Genomic DNA, 6,000 nt, shown 5'->3' with positions numbered 1-6,000 from the left:
TTTTTGGAAGCAATTGATTTCCCTTGTCTTTGAAGCCAATCTAGCTATTAATTCCTTCCCACTAGTCCACTGACCATGGAGGCATGCCATTATACAGAATTCCTCTCTCTCTCTCTCTCTCTCTCTCTCTGTGTTGGCAACTTGGCATGCCGACTAACCACGACCACAAACATCATCATCATTAATTGCTTAGTTAAGTAACGTATAGTTTGGGCAGTTGGGTGTTGGGTGATATGGGTCCCATTTCCACATTATAGTTTTTTTTTTTTTTTTAATCAAATGCGGGAAAAGGTTACAAGGGATTTCCACATTATAGTTAAGATATGATAGTTTGCACTCACCAGGCGACATTTTTGTGTTTTTTTTTTTTTTTAATAAAAAATTGTTTGTTATCTTAAATTATTATAATGTTGGACATGTCATATTATATACGTGTAGTCTAATTTACATTAAATATAATTTAGGTTTGTTAATGAGATTTATGCAGAAGATTTAAGTCACGTATAATGATGATATGTCATGATTATGGGAATTGAGACTTCTTAGTGATATGTTGATGTAGTTACAATGCACTAAAGTGGACCACGTGAATTGTTATTTTATGAAATATTGTTAATAAGAATAAATTGAACTCACGATGACCTTTTCATATATAGACATGTACTTTGAATTCGATTTATTTTTCCTATTTTAGTGTTGCTTGTGCTTGATCAAAAACATGTCAGGCTGACATGGCGATGTAACAGTTACTAATAAAAAACATTTAGGAGAAACTTCACTTTGACCCCCTAAACTTTCACCCAATTTTACAAATCTCTCCTGAACTTCTAAATCTCTCATTTTGGACCCCTGAACTTTCAATTACTCTCAATTAGAACCCTTCTGTTAATTTTAGCCATTAAAAAAAAAGAAAAAAAGATCAAAATGTCCTTGATTTTCATTTTTTTTTAAATAAAAAAACCGTTTTGAAAGTTGAAATCTTATACAAAAGTTAGAGGTATAAACGTCATGTAACGTTTGAAATCAGACGGAGGGGTCCACATTGAGACTACCTTCACTAGACGAGCGCTCGTCCAAAGGACCACACTGAGCGCTCGTCTGAGCCTCATGCCACCCTCGTGAAATTGTACTCTGAACACTTTTGGCCTTTTGTGAATAGTACACGAGCGCTTGACTGGGGACCACACAAGTACTCATTGACCATTTTTAGACCGCTAGTTTTTACCCGCGACTCTGATCCCTCTGAGCTACAGTACACGAGCACTCAACACTGTAGTACACACGAGCGCTCACCCCTTTTCAAAAGTTTTTCCATTTTACCCCCAGCTTCTTCCCCTATAAATACCCCATACCCCCATTCAACCCAGCCTTCAATATGCCCTCTGGAGCCTTGGGGAAACCCTGCTACTTTGATATTTGAGAGTGTGTGAGCTTTGTGAGTGACTTGGGAGAAGGGAGGAGCACTCTTGAGAGACTTACTTGTTGAGGTAATTTCTATACTTTCTTGTTATTGTGTTGTAAAGTTTCTTGTTTTACAATAGCCTAAACATTTTCTTGAAGTGATGATTTCTCCTTTCAATGTTTTAAGCATTTTAGTGCTAAGGCAAGTCTTTGCACCATTTCTTTGTTTAACAAAACTTGTTTCAAAAGGTGTTTCAAGAGACGCTCTATTAGGAACACTTATAATATGTTTTGGTGCTTAAAACGAACCTATTTCTTAAGAATGATTTCGAAAGGGTTTTCCAAACCACCTTTGTATCCTTTTAAAGTTGCGTGATAATATGTTTTGCACTTAGATGTGCCTATTTCTTAAAAAGAAAGAGAAGTGTTTTCAAAAGGCTTTTAAACACCTCCTTGATTCTTTGTGCTGTGTTTTTCCTGTGATGCATGCGTTATTTTGAGCCTAGACACCAACCCATTGCTTTAGATAGAGGCCTAGAAGCATTTTAGGGGCTTCTAGCCAAAACCCTAGCCCTTGGCCGAACGCTCACCCTAGGGAACGAGTGCTCAACCAAACGCTGGCTCTTGTGCTCCTTAGCCCCTTAAATGTCTCAAAGTCTTAGCATCCCTTTTTAGTTAGTTGGAGCCTCGTAGAGTTCTCTAGTACTGCTTATAATGATAGGTCTTGTTTCGTTATAGTAGGGATTCATGATGTCGGAAGACTCGAGCAAGCGTACGAGGTAAGTAACCACTCACGAACACTTTCCTTAAAAACGTCGTATATGTCAGTTGACTGATCATGCGTATGATATGAGCATGTATACATTTTTGAAATAACTTGGCAACTGCTTTAAGAATTGGTTGATAAGATGCATCGTATAACATGGTACACTGGTACATGCAAAATAATGGCCATGGGCTTACTATATAGACTTCATTCTATGGTCAAATGTGTGTGTTGTTGTATAGGCTTTGGATCCAATGGTTTTCATGACCGGCGCAACGATTCCCTAATAGTTGGTCACTACAAGATGGACATCATTGTTAAGTGTCAAAATATCCATATTTTAGCCCTTAAACTTATGTGTGTTAATTCCTTAATATTGTTAATTTGTGTTATTTTAGTTCCTTTTTGTGTTTTCCATGCTTTTGTATGCTTTTGGAAGAAAATGAAGTAAATCTAGAATATTTGGGCTCAAAGAGAGAAATTGGGAAAAGATGGAGCCCCTGACAGTACGATCAAGCGCACTACCAGAGAAGACAAGCAGCGAATCGGCCATGGGCGATCAAGCGTACAATAGATGAGGCTCGATCGTAGACTTGCGATCGAGCGCACACAGGTTGCGATCGATCGCACCCGTGTGCAGGAGACACATCAAGAGTACGGCCAGACTGTAATTCTTTCCTTATTAGGGTTTTCCAACTCCCATTTGTAATAAAAGTAAAACCCTACGAATTTCTTAGGTTTACTAGTGCAACAAGGACTTCGAAAGCCTATAAATAGACCTCTTAGCCTCTAGGAATAGGTATGGAGAAAAGAGACACAACCTCTGGAAAGGAACTGAAGGCCAAATCAAGAGGAGTTTGGGTTTTTCTTCTCTTCTACCTTTTATCTTTATTATGTAGTTTATATTTTATCTAGGGTTAGATTGAAGCCCTAGTCATGTCTTTTTAAGATTGCAATATTGGCGCATTTGCTACAATTATATTTTGGTGTATTTAAATGGATTAATACCTGTTTCCATGAATTCTTCATATGTGTATGCTTGATCAACATATGCATGTGGTATGAACTAGTTAGTTAAATCAATTTGGATGACCGAGTCCTAGGTTTAACAAGAGTAACAAAAGATATCCACGCCGGATTCTTGGATTAATCAACATGAAGAACCAGAAGTATGCACCCATGCCCTAGGCCTCATGTGTTTGCCGATTTCCACAGATTTATGCTTTCTTAAAGAACAACTTAGTATACACCCTTGCTAAATCCTTTAAGAAAGAAAAGAGTTAGAGTATACACCCATGCCTAACTCGTTGCTTAGGGAGATCAATAACTTAAGGAGTATACACCCATGCCCTTAGGTTGGCAAACATTAATTATACTGGTATAATTGGTGCTTTAGCATATTGTTATCCTAATTAGTCTGATTAGTGGTGGATATCAAAACCCTAATCCTTTTTAGTTTTAGTTTATCTTTTATTTTATTTCTTTATATTAAAATCAATAGTGACAATTGAATTTTATATGTTTAATTAAATAGGAATTTACTTCTAAGCATAATTTACTAATCCTCGTGGGAATGACTCCATACTTACACATTATATACTATGTTGCCCTCGTGCACTTGCGGGTAAAATATACAATTATTTGCCTATTAACTTAGGTAGATATTTGTGACAAAAATCATTAGCGGTGTAGGCCACTCAAGGTCGGACTCGGTCGTGCCACTAGTGGTGGACGACAGCGTACAATGGTCGGGGCACCAGCATTGTATTATAGGTCCCTCAAGACAGCGCCAACCTTGCTAAGAATGAATAATATCTCTAGTAGACCATACATGAGAGTTATGACCTATAAACCATTAGTTTTTATGCATTAAAATACTTAAGCGCTTGCCACCTAGAGTACACCACCTTTTATCAAACCAAACGATATTTTCAAGGTGTATTAACGGAGACAATACCTCTTTTAAAAGTTTACCAAAACTGTAGGTTTACTTCTGCTTATTAATGAGCTCATGTTATACCTAATTGTGAGGTTTACTTACTAAGTCGTTAGACTTACCCTGTTATTACCCTTTTAGGAAGCTTGTCACTAGGATCCATGAGTAGCGCGATTGCCACCACGGCTTTTATATTAAGATTCTATACAGTTCTTAGGTTTGCCTTTTATTATTGATTAGTTGCTCCATGTCTTTATTTTAGGAATATACTTGTACTGTAATGTTTATAGTTTTTCTCAGATTTATTTTGTCTTCCTATACATTAACTCTGATAATGCTTAAATTGGCGATTTCCTCATTGAGCCACTAGTTTGTTTAAGTGGCATAATTGCCAATAACCCTGCCAGGTTAGCCAAGGAATATTTTGGGGGCGTTACATTTCTCCTTAGAAGGAAAAATGGTTTTTCAAATGTTCTAGAAACACTCATTGTTTTCCTTAGTTTTCAATATATATCATATTAAACTATATTTGCATGAACTTATTTAGAGCCTAAGATGTAGTTTGCTATGTGGTGACTTGAGGTTAGAAGCCCAAGCATGCATTTCAGTCTCTGATCGAACGTTCTCTCTATTCTGGTCCAACGTTTGCCCTCAAGCTCAAACGTTTGCTCCTTGGACAAAACTTTCGACCAGAGCCTAGAATGTGTAGAAGTAGGGTTTTGTGATCTTTTAGTTAGTTGTATTCGATTAGGACTTTATGTGTCTTTAGTAAATCCTCTAGTACTGTCATGTTTCATTATAGCAGATATTCGAAATGTCGGAGGATTCGAGCGAGCATACGAAGTAAGTAAATACTTACGACTACTTTCCTTAAAAACGTATGATAGGTCAATTAACTGAACATGCGTATGATATGAGCATATTTACCTTGTACACACTTGGTAATTGTCTTTTTCCCTTTTCCGCCTCTCCCACTTTGATTAAGAAAAAAAACTTGGTAATTGTCTTAATAATTGATTAATGAGATGCATCGTATGACATGACACGCTGATACGTGCGGTATAATAGCCATAGGCTTACTATATATACTTGATTTTATGGTCAAATGTGTGCGGGTGTGTTATATAAGCCTTAGATTCAATGGTTGTTTCGTGACCGGCACAGCCATGTTTGATTGATGGGTCACTATAGGATGAATATTATTAGTAGCGTGGCCACTCGAGGTCAAACTCGATCAGGCTGCTAGTTATGGACGATAGCGTACAATGACCAGTGCATTGGCATTGTATTAAAGGTCCCTCTGGACAACACCAACTGATGTAGGCTACAATGCCTAGGAGTATATGAGGAAGAACTGAATGGATGATTGTGTGAAGACACCCCAAAAGATGGTGACACGATCCCAGACTTGCCCAGCAATGGAGGTAGTCTCTGGAACTGCGATCGAGTATAGTGCACCTAATATAGAGAAGGTCGTCTCTAGAACTGCGATTGATCCACTCCTGCATTTACGATTAAGCTCATGATCGAGCGCACAAGTCCCTGGAAGTGCGATCGAGACTGTGAACAAGCGCACGGTCAAGCGCACAAGTCCCTAGTAGTGCGATCGATCGCATTGTACCTACGATTGAGCACACTCAAGGAAATCTATGTTAATTTTCCTCTGTTATTTGCTTTAAAACCGACTTTGTTTACTTGTTTTGATAGGATTAGGGTTGTGGGAGCCCTATTTTCGTCCTTTATTAGTATTAGGGGTCTTGGGGCTATAAATTCATGATTATAGCCTCTTGAAAAGACAGTTTATGTTATTTGATCAGTTTTCTCTCAATAAGAATTACTCAAAGGAGTTTTCTTCATAATTTTCCTTGAAACTTTAGATATACTCAATAGTTTTGAG

This window comes from Corylus avellana, chromosome 7 (genome assembly GCF_965113065.1).
Source record: "Corylus avellana chromosome 7, dhCorAvel1.hap1.2, whole genome shotgun sequence".
In the NCBI taxonomy this organism is placed as follows: Eukaryota; Viridiplantae; Streptophyta; class Magnoliopsida; order Fagales; family Betulaceae; genus Corylus; species Corylus avellana.
Note: the sequence above shows the minus strand (reverse complement) of the source record.